Source organism: Halictus rubicundus, chromosome 10 (genome assembly GCF_050948215.1).
Source record: "Halictus rubicundus isolate RS-2024b chromosome 10, iyHalRubi1_principal, whole genome shotgun sequence".
Taxonomy (NCBI): domain Eukaryota; kingdom Metazoa; phylum Arthropoda; class Insecta; order Hymenoptera; family Halictidae; genus Halictus; species Halictus rubicundus.
Genome location: NC_135158.1, coordinates 13,599,461 through 13,617,516, shown reverse-complemented (window position 1 = coordinate 13,617,516; position 18,056 = coordinate 13,599,461). Strand labels below are relative to the sequence as shown.

General features: G+C 41.1%; 1 protein-coding gene across 16 annotated transcripts in view; it reads left to right on the top strand.

The window, feature by feature from the left end:
• The first annotated feature begins 3,171 nt into the window (after nucleotides 1–3,171).
• Nucleotides 3,172–18,056, top strand: part of LOC143357961 (protein muscleblind) — a 420,294-nt gene continuing 405,409 nt past the window's right edge. For 9 of the 16 annotated variants that reach the window (XM_076794715.1, XM_076794707.1, XM_076794708.1 and 6 more), the window contains exons 1-2: nucleotides 3,584–3,724; nucleotides 4,151–4,272. The gene's annotated coding sequence lies outside the window, so the exon portion shown is untranslated. Of the gene's footprint in view, nucleotides 3,725–4,150; nucleotides 4,273–18,056 lie in introns of all 16 variants that reach the window. The other 7 variants (XM_076794718.1, XM_076794720.1, XR_013082911.1 and 4 more) reach the window with 7 other exon arrangements.

The window sequence follows — 18,056 nt, the reverse complement described above, 5'->3', positions numbered from 1 at the left end:
TCATTCGTTGCCTCCCTCGCACACTGTCACTTCGCCCCCCCTTCCCTCCGCCGCGAATACGCCAGGGAACGAGATTAAGCAGGTATACAGTGCACACCATAAGTTTATTCGCCTCGAAAGTTCGCATACTATCCCCCCCCCCCCCCGATTAGCGTGCCCGTGTAATATCCGCGGGCAATCAAGCATGGACACGTGAAAGTGATCTCCGAAGAAGCTGCGAGGCAGATAGATCCGCGAACGAAGCAATCCCAGACTGGTTTTCGAATAAATTAAATACAATTTACACCGGGCTTCCGAATACGCTCCGGCGTATTTTTAGAGATTCGTCACACGCAATTCAAGAGCAGTCTTACTTCTCTTTTGCGAATTTAGGAGTAAGCTGTCTCGGATGAAACGTTCGAATTCTGTTACGTAACTACGTATTTCTGGACGATTAGTGCAGGGAGAATTAGTGTAGGTCTTCATAAGTACGTGAATTCATTGAATGACGATATTGCTGTAAACAATTTTCTTACTTTAACGACTCATTCCGAAACGTTCGAGGTTGTTTTCTAAAAATCGAGATCGTTAAGCCCTATCACTGTTGCAAATGAGTTACGTAACGGTTTACGGCAGCGTTTGCTTAACGAAATTTTAGTATTCTCTTCAGAGAATTTCGCGGGATGGAATGTACTGATAAACAACAGTCTAAGAAGTACAATTGATCGCTTACAGCATAAAAGAAAACCACAGAAAATTGACAATGCAAACATTAATTTCTGCAGTCGAACGTTGAAAATATGACGTTTAAGAATGAATGCACAAAATATTTTGAACTGCAGTTGTAGATGCGCTATGTGAGAATTCTAGAATCCTTCGAGTTTCTTGGTCATTTATCTCCTTTAATACAGACATTAATTAATACAGACATTACATTATAGTTAGACAGCGGATTTTATGCATGTATGACAAAAATGAGTGGGCGTAATTTAAAACAGTAGAAACATTAGAAGAATTTTACAATACTGTTGTATTATTTTCAGCCTATTAAACATATTAACAAAAAAAAATCAATTTCTATTTCACTCCAGTTTGTTGCAAGCCGGTGGAACATTTTTATTTTGCATAAAGATCCGCTGTCTAACATGTCCGCATGTTATAGAGCATATTGTTGTATACAAACTTCTACTCCACATTTAAAATGTGTGAATGTACACATGCAGAAGAATTCTGTGTTAAAAATTTTCCGGAAAGCCAAATAGAACAATTTATAATAGTAGAACATATACGAAACCCGGTGAGATATTACACATCTCAGAAATACTTGTCATATTTATCGATATTTAACACTAGGTTTACGGAACACTAAAAATGACTATTTTAGATTACTTTATCAAAATAACATGAATGTATCTATCAAAGTTCGTAGCCATTTTTTAAATAATATGTACCCAAAGAAATCAATTTGTTAAATGATTGCTCATGGATGCATTTTTACAATCTCTATATTTGCAATTTAAAAATATTAGAATCCGTCATTTTGACGGGTCCCGTAAATCTAGTGTTAGAATTGCTTCCACTATCAGGACGAAAGTCGGTGGTAACATTGAAATGTCTAAATCAGTGGGAGTTCGGGAGCCGAAATTTCCATGAAAACCGATCAATGCGACTAACTAAAATCGGGCCACCAGACAGTTTGTAGTAGTACGTACGTACACATAAGGTCTCGGTCCCATATGCACTGAAACTACTTGACCCAGCAATTAGAATACCTTTCCGTCTACGACCTTGCTTCATTTACGACTTCTCTATCGGCCATGCTTATTGTACTCGCGCGAATACTATGCGCCTATCGCAGTTCTGCCCTATCTCCGTATCAGTCGTTGCAACGTCACGGCGCGTACAAGCACCGGAGCCGGCATCGAGTATAAAGAATTTTCCTCGGCTCCCTTCCTCTCTTTTCCTTTCTCTTTCTCTCTTCGCGTCTTTTCTGTAGCGCGTGAACGCATGGAGAAACAAGATTACGCCAGTGTATGGTATACACGCGCTGGAAGTTCTGTTTCCTAGGGACGGGACTGAGATAGGGGGAAAAGAAAAAGCGAGAAAGAGAGATTGACTAAACCTCTTCCACCCGCGAGCGTGATAGTCAGTGGGCGATGCGCGACCAAGCCTAACCTGTGCCGGTTCTCCAGCAGGGTAAGCAGAGAGGCTGGGTCGCTAGACGGTGAAAGATAGAAGGAGACAGCTATCGTAGAACGGTCTCCTCTGTATATGTATGTGTGACGGCTGGGGGCTTAGGGGTGGAGGGGGTGGGTGGGTGGTGGAGGGGCTAGACCGGCGCATGCGCGTCAAGGACGCTTATTGAGCCACGGAGAGGGGCGTTTGGTGCCTCATCGTCGGCGGTGGTGGCGGTGACGACGACGTGGCATGGTATATGGTCGCATGGGTGCAGCGAGGGGTAAGGTGGATGGCTGATATTATGCGGGGGAGGGGATCCTGGCTCCTCGTAGTCGGGAAAAGCAAGAGGAGGGTAGATACGCGATAATCGAACAGAGAAAGAATGCCTGTCGGTGTGACGGTGTGCGTCACGATACCTCCTATATACATACTATATACGATCGAGCAAGATAGAACAGGGGAATAGAACAGAGACAGAGCTAAACTACCGAAGCGAAAGGGGAACAGCCGAAAGAAAGAGACAGACAGGGTTTCGAATTAGTGAGAGGATGCATAGTTGCGCGATAGGTGGTAGAAAGAGAGAAACTCGAGAGAGAGAGAGAGAGAGAGAGAGAGAGAGAGAGGTACGCGCATCGAACGGAGATACGAACGATACGGAACATTCGACGAGGAGAGGTATATACACCGTAAGAGCGAATCGGCCGATCGTAGGTGTGACTAAGTGAGATAGACGCATAGACGGAACAGGGAACAGGAACGAACGAATGCAACGGAGCGAGGTACGGTAAAGAAAGAACAAGAAGGAGATAGCTGGAATATAAGTTGGTGTGAGTGTATAGCCAGGGCGAAGAGTAAGGAAGGCAAAGAGGGCGGGGAGAGTCCAGAGGGTAGGACGAAGGCGGGTGGGGAGAAAGGGGAATATGAATGGTAAAAGGGGGGGATAAAGGGGGCGCTGGTGTCGGACAGTCGGTATCGCGCCAGGCCCCCGCTAGCGGCTAGCCAAGCAAGCAGCAAGCAGTCGCAATCCCGTCGCCTAACCAGCATTGCTCGCCTTACCTTTTCACCCTCTTACAAAATCGCATCGAGGCTTCCGTCAGACGCATATATTTGCTCCGTTCCATCAACCGGTCCCTCCGACGTCGTTCGTCGTCGCCATTGCCGTCGCCACCACCACCGCCGCTGTCGCCGTCGCCGTCGCCGCCGCCGCCGCCGCCGCCACCGCCGCCGCCGCTGTCGCCGTCGCCGTTCGCCGTTGCTGCTACTGCCGTCGTCATCGTCGCACACGCAGTACGTCGTCGTTATTGCTCTCGCAATCGTCGTTGAATCGCGCGTGGATTACGAAGCAACGGTTCTTGTTAGAAAAAGGGGAAATCGCGAGCGAGTACCGAGCTATAACCATTCGAAGGGATTGAAACACGGAGTCTCCCGCGAGAATATCGGACAAGCTGATTATGAGTTGGAACAGTGGAGCGGGTCAGCGAGCATCCGGGCCAGCGTTTTTAAAGTGAGAACAAGTTTTCCGTGGTTTTGTGTCGTACGCGCGAGAGATCCGTTGGAACAGTACAGTGTGAGTACACGGCAACCGTTTGGATTTCTGTCGTTTTACGATCTTTATCGTGATAGAGAGAGAGAGAGAGAGAGAGAAAGAGAATACACGTACATATTTGCGTATAGAAAAAGGAGCAAGTGCAGAATCTGAACCAAAGGTTTTCGTATGTCGCTCGTTCAATATTCGGAAACCTCGTGTTATTGTCGGGATATTAGTGTTGGCAAATAAGATATATATATTATATATATCTATATATATATATATACATATATACATATATATATATATACGTACATACATACTTACATACATACTTGCATACATATACACATACTTGCATACATATACACATATATATATATATATATATATATAATATATGTATATATATATATATATGTACATATATATATCTATTTTTGGTGTGTTGTTTGTTACCACAAGTGAGGAGTACCAAGGTTCGAGGAACCAGTGAACGCTCACCGACCGCCTAACCTTACGTCTTGTCACGGTGACCGACATCACGGCGAGATCGCGGCTGATACCTCCGCGTGTTCCGGCGCAAGGTAGTACAGTACATCGCTATTTTACGATACATATGTGTGCCTGTACGATTGTGTTCGTTCAGTAAACGTTTTAGCGTACAGAGCAATAAGTCGTGTAGCCATTGGCCGTGCGTGGGCGCTCCGTTGTATGTATTCGAAACCTACACATGTATCACGGTTCACATCGTCATCCCAATGACGTCATCCCTCCTGTAATTACATTTTTACGTCGCTTCACGGTATCGGACATTTGTTCTGTTTCGTTTTTACTTCTGCGTCTTGGGATCATTAAAAAAGACAAAAAATAAAGGGAAAGAATCTATTACCAAGCTAATCGTTCGGGTACTCGTTGAACGTAGCTGTGCACTTTGCCATTGTCGCGGTTTCCCGTCCCGCGCCGTTTGCACTCGTTTTTCGCGAAAAATGCAATCGAATCGTCTATGCCCCTACTCGTCGAGTTTGTTTCGTTACCATTGCAACCGGAAGCGAGAGGAAAGGAGAGGCGGAGAAAGAAACAAAAGACAACTACATAATCGACACGTTTTACGTATCGCAAAGCGAGTTCTAAACCGTCGCGTGGCAACGAGTGCGCCGCGCGCTACCGTGTTACGTGCACACCTGAGATGATTAGCCACGTGTCGTTAATTTCTCGTTTCCCGGCGCGCGCGTTTTCTTCGATCGTACATTTTGATTTTGACAAATATCAGCACGGAACGGTGACAACCGATCATGTGTATAAAAATTTCAGACATGCTCGTTGGTAGTTAAAAATAAAAAAAAATACACAGTGCGGTTCGGATTATTGCAACAAATTTTCTTTGTTTCTGTTTACCCGCGTTTATTATTTTACAATTTTAGGAAGCGTTTCAGCCCCTCCATTCGATAAACGAAAATTGTTAATAATGCTCATTTCTATTACTGCATGCGAGGGACACGATTACTGCGCCGATATTAATTATAGTTATTTTTAAAACATAATAAATTTTAAAAAAGATATATATATATATAATATCTCTTTTTTTAATATTCATTATGCTTCAAAGTAATTAATATAGGCACAGTAATTGGCACTCCCATAGTGATCGGATCCCTTACTTTAGAATCTATAGAATTTTCAATACACTATAACTCGTGATTTACTCCATTTTTATTGCAGTAATCCGCACCCTGTCGAAACGTAAAACGTGGAAGAACACTCGGGGAAACTCGTTGCTTTGAAATGTATATGTGTAGTAGTACGGTTGTGATAAATGTGTCTTACTTCATGCTATCTTTTCACCAACGATAGCGATAAGTAAATTACGTCTGACCATTTCCCACGGATCGTTCATCACGCACAGTCATGTCTCATTGTACTTTTTCTTGAAACTTTTCGGGTCAAGCATGGACTACCAATCAAGCGAAATGACAGTTCCATACGAATTGCAGTAGCATCGAAGCGGTCAGAGATCATTTCGTCCAGATGAGAGTAATTTTTTTCATGAAATCCAGACTTTTCGGTGATCCGGGAACGTGTTGTTCTCAGTTGCACAGGGTTTCTCAGGTTATTCGTTTCCTTCGCATTCCTACGCGGGCAGGTATGCGGCCTTCCTATCTGTAGCTTTAATCTTCTTCCAAGCTATTACAGCTTTAAAGAGTTATAGTTTTAATTTATTTTTCGGCCGTGAATCCCAGACTCCTGGGAAAGTTTAGAAAAATTTTACTTCTACGAGGTTCACGTTGAATTTAGCTAATAAGTTGATTACTGAAGGATTGGTTTTTGCAAAAATACCTCTGTGCTTCTGCCATTACTATTCCAGTTTTGGTAAATTAGATAAATTGGTTTCAAAGACAAGCTTATCTCATCCATTATGAGGTTAATTAAGAGTGAAATGAGATTGAGGTCTCTTGATGGGACTATTTGGGAATAGTCTAATGAACGAAATGATTGTTTGAAACTCTTTGTTGGACTGTTTATCAAAATTTTTATCAGTTTATGCAGCTATGTCTATTCCGTTGTTCTTCATCTATTAACGCGACATACTATCGCCATCTCTTGTGATTGTTAATCGCACAAAGCGGCAATGCTTAAAATACTGAAATTATTCAAGGATTAAAAAAAAACTATCAGCAAGACCACAAACTGATAGACATTACCAGAGTATGAATTTGCTATGCACGATAAAGTGAACTTTACTGCTATATAAAAGAAGCAATAATATTTGTAAATTAGGTCAGATAGATTTCGATGTAATTGGTACTTTTCTAAAATTAATGTAAAGAATGCGTGCAACAACAATGCCGTGGAAGTTTAACTCCTAACCTTCCTGATTGTATAAAAGTAAGATGACGCTATACAAACCTTTTTACGAAGACAATAAAAGTCGTCTGTCAAACTAAAATGCTGTCAGACTTTTTTTTCTAGAGGTCACATGCTGACTACAACTAATAATGACGAATATAAAAAATTCTTGGTTATTATCAGCTACTTCGAAGTGTCTGTAATCGATACAATTATCACAACGCAGATAAAGGAAAACGAAAGGAATGGTGTAGATATCTCTCACTCTAGGGTAAGGGACTCGATTACCGTGCCTATGTTAATTATACTTATTTTTAAACCATAATCAATATTAAAAAAAAGAGATATTAAATTTTTTGCAATAAAATCAACTAATATATCTCTCTCTTTTAATATACGTTGTATTTTTAAAATGGGTGTAATTAATGTAGGCACAGTAATTGTTATCCCTACAGTAATTAGGTGTTCCTTACCGAATATCGGGACGGAGTAATAAAGTGGAGCAACGATAAGCGTACCGGAATTCGCAGCCATGAATCGAATCAATCGCGATAGCGAAGAGTGCGCATGTATGTTGTTATAGTTATTCGCGCGTCGAAAACAAAGGCGCGATCGTGGAAAAAGGAAAACTATAATAAGTGGTCGTCGCAGCGATAGTCGCGAGAGCGTGCTAAGAGCGAAGTTTACTTCGTCTCTTTTGTTGCTCGCCGATTTTTCGATTCGGAGCCAATCAATTCCGCTGGTATTCGCGCGTCGCCTACATACGCCGCGCCGTCCGTATAGGCGCGACTTCCTGTAATCGTGGTAAACAAGTGGAAACAAGGACGGCCGCGTTAAAAAAGGGTTCGTGGGCACCGAGTAGCCCGTCAGGCTAGAACTCAATAGGATGAAAGACACCGAGGTCGGAATGTCAGTGGGACACGCCCACGAACCTTCTGAAATTCGATGCGTTCAGAACCTACAGAGTAATACGCGTGGGATGCAATCGACACATTCATATTCACGCGTCGTTTCGGTCGACTTCTTCCGTACCTACAGGACTACTTAACAGTTTAGGTCACGTGGTGAATGACACATGTACATCCCTGTAATAGTATTAATGCTCCGCCCTTTCTATTGTTTGATGTTCTTTTTTCGCGAAAACTTTCTTAAATCATACATTTTGAAAACCATTTTTTATATTATGAACCTTTTTTTATACTAGGATAAGGGACCCAATAACTGTGGGGGTGCCGATTACTGTGCCCATATTGACACTAAACCTACCAACCATCTGATAAATATTACCTTGTAAAAATGGCAACCCTAAATTTATTGAGATTATCCATTTTGACCGTGGCAGGTTTAGTATTACTTATACTTATTTTTAAAGCATAATGAATATTGAAAAAAGAAGATATTACATTTATTTCATCGAAATCAGTCGAATGTTATATAGCTTTTTTAATATTCATTATAATTTAAAGATAAGTGTAATTAATAAAGGCACAATAATTGGGTCCCTTGGCCTATTCGATTTCATTTTCCAGTGTATGTAAACCTAAATTTTATGAAATTTGATGCGACACATAACATATCAAATTCGCGTATTCGATACATAGCATCGTGTTTAATTAGATCAAAGTGTATTAATTTGTCGATCAATAATTGTAGAACGCGCATTATGTATTACATTGGAATTCTTATCAAATCGAAATAAAATAAAAGCGCGTTTAAATTCTATGCGTTGTTAAATTTGTGGACTGCTAATCACGTTTATTGTACCGTGCAATGTTATTGGTTGATATGGAAAAACTGTACTTTGTACTTTTCGGTGAAGCTATTAATCGAGCAAAGATATGATAAAGGACTTATTAAATTTTATTGGAGATTTAAATTAGTAATGTACGTGCTATATTTTCTCCGATAGAATTCGTGCATCGGTGAGAACAGTTTATATTATGAAATTTGTGGATCGAGTGTGATGCATAGTAATAAATATTTGATATTCGCTCTTGCGTCACCAACGCGATCGATCGACAGATGTTGCCACTGTACGACTGTTTGGAAATTGAGTTACTAGCGTGAAGAATGTTATTAGAAAATGCTATTTATAGTTGCACGATTCTTGGAATTTCAAGATCCAATGGAACTTACTGTAAATAATTGTGGGCTCAAATACATTTTTGCAATTTTCATGAAATTGACGTTCTCACTTAAAACATGCTTCAGCTATGTTGATTTGCATTGCAGAACAAGGGAAAATGAAATTTTTTCCCACGCATTTGCATCTGCCAACTGGGATTGCTTTGCAAGCTAAATCCATTTGCAAACTCAGATAATAAACCGCTAGTCTGCCATAGTTTCCTCGAAATTGTGGGCTTAGTCCATAATTCTCAACAGAATGTTTTTTATAACATTCCCTAAACTATTAATTACGTCTGCAATGTTTCGTTGTGCTTTCTACAGCTTTCCAAATCTATAATTCAATTCGAAAAACGCGTTCAAAATTGAAATTAAAGGTGACGATGATTAAAGTAAATAAAACGAGTCAAAAAAAAACTAACCGAAAATTGTGTTTCTTATTGGATAATCGCTTGGATGTTGGCCTTTAATTATTAGACTGCGGATCTTGATGCAAAATAAAAACAGGTTTGTGACACTAACATTGATAATAACATTGACACAGTGATATTCTTAAATTCTACTGTACTGTCTATGGTTTTAACTTGAAGCTACTCATCTTTTTAGTAAATGCATAAAATTCGCAGATTATGTGCTTTTATGTAAGTATTCACGGCCGTGGAATTTCTGTAAATGTGATATACTGAGAAACGAACGTCGTTGCTATGCAATAATATAACATTTTAGCTGTGGGTAGTGGTCGGTCCATTATAGCGGCCAATCATGCACGGGAATAGATTCGCGGGCGGTCACTATAGTGGTCTTTTCGTAGCGATAGGCTTACCATTAGCCCTGAGTGGTGCTGCTTGGCGGACATGTTTCACAGTGACTATACTATACAGTATGTAGCTATTAAAAGGAAAACCATAATTCTCGACAATGTAGAACATTTTTTCGAATACGTCGTGTTAGGCTCGGATAGTGACAATGGCGATGATTTCAATAGTAACGAGATCTGGGAATTTGTAGCAAGAGCCAGTAAAATATCTGAAAATTTACAATCGCCTGGACAAGCGTAATTCCATTGCACGTGTGCTAGAACGTACAAAGACGGTTTATAAAGTAGAGGTCATTTAAAAAATGGTCGAAATTATGTTAAGGTTTACGAGCGAAAAGTCTTGCTGCTAGAGGGACTTGTAGATTCCCTTCATTTGGTTTTTAAATGGAACTATATACAGAAGAATGACGTAGGATTTTCTGGCCAAACTAGGTCAAGCATGTGGAGTAATTCTAATAAGTGACATTGCTCTTTCTCTACATATTACGTACCATGTGGGGAATTTGCCTTATTTTACTGTAAACCACCCAAAAACCAACCATTCGAGAATATTTAACTCGAGTATCCTATGATGCTTTTCGTCTTCCTTTTTATTTTAGTAACTTCATTTTAGGGTATACGTACAAAGATGCTTCTATGCAAAATGTATAGTAAAAAAGAAAATCGATTAAATGCCGACGAAGAAGGTGCTATTCTCTTAGGTTTTTCATTCACTTTTTGCTCTGTTGATAAGTCTCTATTTCTATGCTTTGAATCACGATTCCTTCAACTAATTTCTAATTGTGGACAGTATTCGTTTTTATAGACAAGCGATACGAATGAGTTTCTATTGAAATGCAGTAGACGTCGCCAGATTGAATTTGAGTCAGGCGAAAGAAATGAACTATAAGGCGCCACTAAAAATTGCTGTATCATTATTCAAAATATTTCTTACGTTATTAAATTTGTTTGTATTTAATAAATTACTAAACATTTCAGTATTGACAAGTAAACTCCACCATATTTTCGTATGTATGTATAACATAAATAGAAAATATGTAGAAGGGAAATATTTAATATGTCGGAGAAATTGTTTCGTTTTGGAGTTAAAATAGCTTCGAGTGCAAAGGGTTAGTACGTGTAGTAAATATACTTATTTTTTCTGTAACTTATACTCGAAAATAAATAATCCGTTGAGTAGGCGGCCCCGCAAGTTATCGATCCACGATAAGTTCGCCCCGGTACCAACCGCAGGATTGTCGCGATTATGTTGTCCTGGATGAGCCTGGCAACGAAGCGCCCTGGCAGAAATATCGCGATTAGAAGGACATATATCTGCCGGCAGCGTCGCGTGTGACCGTCTGGACGATCCATGAAACGATTTACGACTGGTAGATCCACGCGCGTAGATCCACGCTTCTGCGGCGATTGTAAATTAACGGGCATTTGATATAAATGCGAACCTGCTGGCGTGGGACCAACACGAAACAGTATAAATAGAATTTGTTCGCGGCGGTGGTTGTAACCCTATACAATATGATTTTCTGGCTTTTATTTCCGTGGTTCCCCGTTTCCGTAAAAGCGCGCGCGACAAAAACGTGGAAGCCTGGATCGCCCGCGGGAAACCAGAACTTCTTCTCGACGCCGCTATTCAAATCCCGAGATAATTTCGATTCCGTTGCGTCACGCGAACCATAAACGCACACCGACGCACGCGACGCGCCTCTTTTATACGTATCTGTGTCGCGCGCTGTATCCGCGAGCTGTAATCACCGGGATGATGTCATGGGAGAATTCTTAACGATCACGGGAGAACTGGATGCGGTAATTCCTAATTTAACATTGCCGTCGAACGTTACACAGAGCCGCGGAGTTCGATGACGAAACGTTAAACGCGATTAATCTTTTCTCAACCATCTCTATTCTAGCCTTTCGTCAAAACAATCTCTTCTACAGGGTGTCCCGAAAGTCCATATAAAAATGATGCTAATTTACTGTTCGTTGTCGCTACCAGCACCTAAAATATCATTTGCATCGGTTGGCTGGTTCGGCTGTCATAATGAAAATAGCTTGATATTTCAGTTTAATGACCAGAATAATCGAATCTTGCGATACCAGATCATCCACGAAATGTTTCAATTAATAAATTCAGTGATAAATATAACTTTTAACGAGGTAAAATATTTTCGTGGTTTTTAATCGGCATTGGCATGACGTCGAAATGACTAAGAAATAACAATAAGTATTTACAATATGAAACACGCTTCTTCCGCGTCGTTGGCGGATTTTTCGGCTGTCTGAACGCTGTTTCAGTGAAATCATTTGCGTAATTAAGATTCCGCTGCAGATCTTCTTGAAATGCTGAAGGAAAAAGATGGCGCGGGAGGTCATAAGTTTGTGCAAGCATCGAAAGGACAAGTTGATCGAGTAATATAAGAACACCGTACGGATTTCGGTTGATGCATCGTTCGGAGTGTATGCACGGCAACAGAACGAGAGAAATGGTAGGGAAGCGAAGAGAAAGAGAGAAATATTTGTAGGTTACGTTGGCGGGTCAACGCCACCTATCTCTCCCTCGCCGGAGACTAAAATTAAAACGAGGCACACCCACCCTGCCTACACGCTTGTGTACGATGTCCAGAAACGTTCGCAGGAACATACACAGAATCGACCTTAGGCTTCGAGCTTTCTCTTCTTTCTTCTTCTTTTTCTGCTCCGTTCTCGATTTCCGCCTCGACAACGCGCAACCCTCTTCGTCTTCTCTTCGCACGCATTTCGCCAGCTCCATGCCGTGCTACAGTTCGTCTTTACTGCTTCCTCGTATCCTTTTCTTCCTTTAACCCCTTAACGCACAGTTTTTTTGAAAAAAAGATCAATTTTTGATATACTGCGCTTTTGTTCCATGGAAAAAGGCTATATTTTATTCCTGAATAAATAAGTGTTATAGCTTACAATCGCATGTAAATGATAAATATCAATAAAACGATTTTTTTTTCTTTGCTTTCACGATTGTATTCGAGTGTGAAAAATTATAGCAGCATAAAATACAACGCCGCTCGAATTATCTCGAGTGTGCACAGTTTTTGGCCTGTTCAGCGCGCTCGAATTAACTCGAGCGTACAAGTTAAGGGGTTAATTTGATTTCTTCGTTCGCCTCCTAAGAAACCACGTGTGTCCGTGTAAATTTCTACGTGACTGTTGATATGTGACTGTTAACTTGTGATTATCAGTCGAGCATAATCTGGCTTCGTAGCACAATCCTTCATTTACAATGAAATAGGGTAAGCGGGGGTGCCAACTTAACCCTTGGCACTCGAATGGCGACTGTAAGGCGCCACCAAAAATTGCTGCACGCATTATTCAAAATATTTTTCACATTATTAAATTTGTTTGTATTTAATAAATTACTAAACATTTCGTATGCATAACGTGAAAAAAAAATACATAGAAGGAAAATACCCTTTGGAGTTCAAATAGCTTCGAGTGCAAGGGGTTAAAAAAGAGACGTACAACATTCAACTGATTTGAATGAAACAAAATTTAATATCTTTTCTTGATATTCATTATGCTTCAAAAATAAGGATAATTGGTATAGGCACAGTAATTGGCACCCCCACAGTAAATGGTACACGCTGTTCGGTATTGGTACAGGTTTCCTTAAAAATGTGAAAGATAGACATTATGGTGAATGGGTAACGTTTAAACTTATAGTGTTTGTTACGAATTAAGGATATTTCGAATTTTTACTAAGCCCTTTCGAATCTTCACCGACCTTGGGCAAGTCTCACCATTTGATTTTCCCCCGATATGAAATTACGAAAGGAGTAGATCACAAGCATAAGTGTGTGCAGTTTCAGCGAACTTTTCGATTATTCAGAATTTCGAGCGTGTTATCGTTCGTCGAACAGAAGACCCTTCAATCGACGGATGAATAAAGATCTTTGTACTAGATGGAATGTGAAATGTGCGCAACTGATTAGGTCTTGTCGTAAGGAGGGCAAGTGATTTTGGTTGTCAGACATGATATTCCCTCCGTGAAAAACTATGCGAAGCGTGCAAGCCCCACACAGTCACTGTCTCGCCATGTGCGCCGTGTCGTAGACATATGGTGAAAGGCCAAATCGAGCAGCATGGCAGGCTGACTGACTAGGAAGAAGGTACTGGCTCGAACGGATGGTCGATGAGCAGCTCTGGCGAATCAGACACTATCGCTAACTCAAAAATAGGGAACAAACGTCATCAGTGTTTTCCTATCGAAATCTCCCCTCTATATTCCACTCGCTTCCAACGCCAAAAGTTTGCACAATAGATGCGAATAGTTGCCGTCGGAACATACGTTATTGCTACAATGTATTGTTTCGTATAGGGTAAGGGACCCAACTACTGTGCCTGTATTAATTATCCTTAACACGTTGACTGCCACGTCACCCATATGTGGGTGACGGAATTATTCGTGCAGGTTTCAAAATGCATTTTTACGTTGATATATTCATTGTACCAAATTTTATTAGGATCTGTAACATACACAAGAAAGTTGGAGGACTAGTCGGTATCATACATTTAATTCTTTTCAATTTTTATTTCATTAAATAACTCACTTTGATTTTATGGAATTTTTCGGGTTTCTAGTTCGGCGTTCAAAGTGTTAAAGCGTAATGAGTATTAAGAAAGAGATATATAACGTGTATACTGATTTCAATGAAACAAATTCAATATCCCTCTTTTAATATCCTTTGCGCCTTAAAAATACGTATAATTAATACAGGCACAGTAGTCGAGTCCCTCACCCCAGGTACGCATTTCTCAGTCAGCAATCTCGAATGTATTATCTATCGACGAGTGTGATTTTCTTATTACAGTTTCAATAATTCGTCAAAACCGATAATTGTCAGAGCTTTGTAAATGAAAATTGAATTTGTACAATTCGTAAGGGGCCGGAAACGCCTTCGATTTGCCAAGGTTCACGAGTCGTACGATAGTTGAACGATGCCGGAATAGAGAAAAAATCTTCGGAAATACGGTCGAGTTGGTTTAATTTAAATAAACCGAATTGTAATTCTGTTTTTTTTTTGTTGAGGGGACTAGCCGGGGCTGATGGTACATTCATTGCGATAGAATTTGATTTCACGGAAAACGATAAATATTCAAGGGCAAACGTGGTCTTGCTCGCTCGCATGGCCGTGGTCGGGCTTGTGCGCGAGCGCGCACACAGGCTCGGTAGCTCAGTGTGCGAGAAGCGTTCCATGGAATTTCATCGGCGGGAGCATTCTGGCGGTGTGACGGTGCACGTATAGCGGCCGACTTCTCTCGACAATGAGTCAGAATGAATGATTTGCAAGCGTTGAAATGCATGAACGAGCAAGCCGAGCGCGACGTCCGATTGGACGGCTGCCTCTCTCCGTAGTCGCGCCCTCGCCCTCCTCTACGAATTTATGGCTTCAAAGCGTCCCAATGCATCTACTCTGTGGCGTCAAATTGCTTTCCAGCGGTTTTTTAACATCCCGTTCGGCCGTATCGCGGCAGTTTTACGTTTTATCTAATTATATTTCGCCCTCCGAGGACGGTTTGTTTGATCAGGGCCGTGCCACCCCCCCGTTTACTCCCCCACTCTTTGCCCCGTTTCCGCGTCACGAACAGATTAAAATATTTCTCTCGTTCGCGTCAATTGTTTTTTTTTACTCACTCTTCTTTTCTTTCCCGTTCGGCCGTTCTCTTCTTTGATAATTCAAAATGGTACAGTCGTAGGAAAGCATTACTACGGTAACGCGACCCGTATTTTATTCGATTCTGAATGGTTGCACTTTCGATTCAACAGAGCTTTCGCATTCAGAGCCGTTCGACGAGAAATTCAATGTTTACTCGATATACGTCCGAAACACGGGTCTAGCCAGGGACGTATATAGAGTAAACGCTGCATTCGCCGAGTAATTACACCGTCTTTTTCTGTTGCTAAAACTAATGTCCCTGCAGGCGTAGTAGACTTCTCTTTTAGACAATTAGATATGCTGACACTGTATGAAATCTATCAGCCTATTTTTAAAGGAACACAGTCCGGAATCTGTGTTATTAACAGTTTCAACGGTTAATAACGTCACAAGATGAATTGAAAGAAATTGAAAGCTGAAGGAGAAATAAATTATGCAAAAATTCTTGGTGCTCGAATTAATTCGGGTCAATCGGATAGGCCCGGAAACAGCGTTAGCCCCGGGCCCCAGAGTGAACGGTTCGCCGCTGTCCGAATGGAACGATTAGTTCGATTATCGGGGAAACCGGATAACTGAAAAACAATGAGTCAAGTGACCAGCGTTCGTTAAGATGTCTGTGCTTCTTTTAACGAGTTCTATTAGCAATTTAAGTTTCCAGCCAGAGTTCCGAAACACAGTCCGTGTAATCCGCAGTGAAGTTGTTACATTAATCCAAGCCTTGCTTCTTCGAGGAATTCCGAGCGCGACAGTAGACTGCAGCCAAGGCTCCCGGACAATCTGCAAAGATAATTTTCCGGTTTATTGGTATTTCGTGAAGTATGCTCGGGGACATCGCGCAGTGCGCGCGCGGTAACCTGTTAGTTCATGGGCACTTAGGTTCGCGAAAACGCGGAACGCAAAGGCCCCGGGGTTTTCCGTGTTTTTGTTCGCGCACATACCGCGCGCGCACAAACGGGATCGAAGCCTGTAAATTCTCGATCAATATTGCCATTGTTTTCCATTCAGCCGGTAATGCGCTGTGCCTCTCTGCCGGCGCAGCATTCAGTCTTATTGTAGAAGTTCGCTCGTTCACCTTAGTTCGGAAGCCAAGTCGGATTTTCGTTATTCGCTTCCCGTTAAATACTTAGCAAACCCCGGGACTATTATGCGTTCGTTCGGCCCCCGACCCTCCTCCTCGCGATCGATCATCTACGATTATGACCGCGTGTGAGATACCTGCACCGAACCTGCGCCTTCGAATTACGACATCGTACACTCGGCTAAGATTCTCGATGAACTTTCAGTCCGACGAATATTGAAACGTTAAACGTGCTCTTTCGAATGAAAGGATTCTCTTCATTGCTACGAACACCTTTTTTCAAAAAGAAATTTATTGTCAGTGAAACATGCGGCCGGTATTTTAGATGTTAAGTAACCGGTCGGACTCGACAAAAGCGGCACCAACAATAACTTCCATTTTTCAAGGCTTGCCTGCGAACAATGAAAATAGCTACTCTTCGAAGGCGATTAAATCGTTTATTAGCGAAGACAGTTTAACAAAAATGAAATCATGTATTTTCTTCATTTATAATCTGGGGTACTAATTCGATTGAAGCAATCAGTTTTTCAAAATTGTAACTACGTACATATCTTTGCGGGTGCTTAATTTTCGGGTATAAATAAAAATGAAAAAATACACAAGCTAAAGAAATGCTGAAAATAGAAATATTCGATTTTCTCGTACTTTGTTCCTCTGATATTTCTAGTAGATCCAAAAGAGAAAAAAATGTCGGAGTGCTGAATTCACCCTTGCTTCTTCAGGACGTGGGTTTTCCACCTGTTATGCCGTCAGTTTTTTCCCCATCGCAGACCAAACTGTAATCCCGGATTATGGGAGTCTTTTTTTCTACGGAAACCCGTAAGTCAGTGTAGCATTGTGCGGGGAATAAGAATAAGAATAAGAGCGCGACGACCGAAACGTAACACACCGGGGATAATCGATTACTGTCTAACACCTGTCACAACGTTTCACCGTGAAATACGTGTCAGCCGTGGTGAACACGAATCGATGGAAGGATCTAGGCATCGGGACGAGGCTTTGAGCTTTTATTGCTTCGCAGACAGAGGTTTTCCCTGCGAGTGTACCTTGCCTCTATGCCCCGCGGCACAAAAGAACACAATTCTATAGATGTATAGGTACCTAGCCGACAATCTCCTTAAAAGGCTAGCAAGAGTCAAGTATCACAAAAAAGCTAAAAACCCGGCTCTGGAGTTTTGATTTCACTAGGAAAACATTCGAGACGTCTAGCATTGTGTGGCCGGAGGCCGGCCCTATTGACGACTATATTGACTCCGATCGATGACACATATACCTGAAAGCAATTAGATAGTTGGATCCTTTTACAAGATGTTTGCGGAATCAGCTTCCTGCGGATCCATTGAATTTGATACGAATTGGTCGTTTTGTTTGAAATTAAATGGTACAAGCTCTCCGGTTGGTAACGTGAAAACAGTTGAATTGTTGAATAACAGGTAGTTCCATATGAAACGTCCGATTTCTAACAGTAACATTAAACAAACGCAACCTTTTCCCTGAATGAACTTATTGATCAAAGCGAACACCGTTGAAATCAACGCACTCTGTAAACGAATTTCACGTTTCTGGATTGTATTGTGGTAAAAATTGTTTTTTTTTGGAATATCCCAGTATATTCCAAATAATAATGTAGTAGAGTAGGATATGTAGCAAAAGAATGTGCAATTTCTGAGATATTTAACATTTTGTATTAATTTATTCACTTTGATACTTTACTACGTACAGTGTTACACAACATGCAGTTCCATTTGATAAAAACACTAATGACCTTCAGAGGTCATGAAGATTTTTAGTGAACTTGAGATTAGTCGTTCGATACGTATC